At 46.3% G+C, this 641-nt stretch overlaps 1 protein-coding gene across 1 annotated transcript in view; it reads left to right on the top strand.

Annotated features, from left to right (window-relative positions):
* Positions 1-641, top strand: part of LOC101847431 (regulator of G-protein signaling 7) — a gene marked incomplete in the record, with an annotated part of 152658 nt that overhangs the window by 96018 nt on the left and 55999 nt on the right.

Below are 641 nucleotides of genomic sequence, written 5' to 3'. Positions count from 1 at the left end.
CTCTTGAGGTTAAGGAGTTCGCCTCTCATCCAATAGGTCCCATGTTCGAGTCTGGGTAGCGACGGAAATTTTCCTCTCTAAAATTTTCTCCTTTCACATCCTTTCCTGCTCTCTGACAATGTTCTGTCGTCTGCTTTCGTCTCCACTATCTTCCCCCACCCTCCTCACCTCCTTTGCCCCCTCCTCTGTGACTCTTTCTGCAGTCTTTCTACTGCTTCTCCTTGGCTCCTTCTTACTGCTGTCTTTCAGCCACACCCCTGATTTTATGGTAGGTAAGATCTACACCTAGCCTTCTCGGACAAGGGCGGAAAATCTTGGCGGTCCCGTGTGCAAGTTGCGCACATTAAAGATCTCTTGGTGATCCAAAATCGATAAGTGTAGGCTTCGGCCGCCACGGGGGCAAAATTCAAAATTTCCTACCAACTAAAAATGTTTGGTGTGTCCCGCACGCTCATAATATGACCTGCATTTTTTAGAACCATAAAACACTTGCACCAACCCAAAAAAGAAAAAAAGAAAGAAAATAGAAACGTATGGCGAATCATGTTCGCGGATGTCTGTCAGATACCTGGCTCTTGGTGATGTGTCGGCAATATACTCAAAAGACACACACACACACACACACACACACACACACACAG

The sequence above is a fragment of the Aplysia californica genome, unplaced genomic scaffold (assembly GCF_000002075.1).
Source record: "Aplysia californica isolate F4 #8 unplaced genomic scaffold, AplCal3.0 scaffold00263, whole genome shotgun sequence".
NCBI lineage: Eukaryota > Metazoa > Mollusca > Gastropoda > Aplysiida > Aplysiidae > Aplysia > Aplysia californica.
The sequence above is the reverse complement of the archived record's forward strand: the minus strand, read 5'-3'. Positions and strand labels throughout refer to the sequence as shown.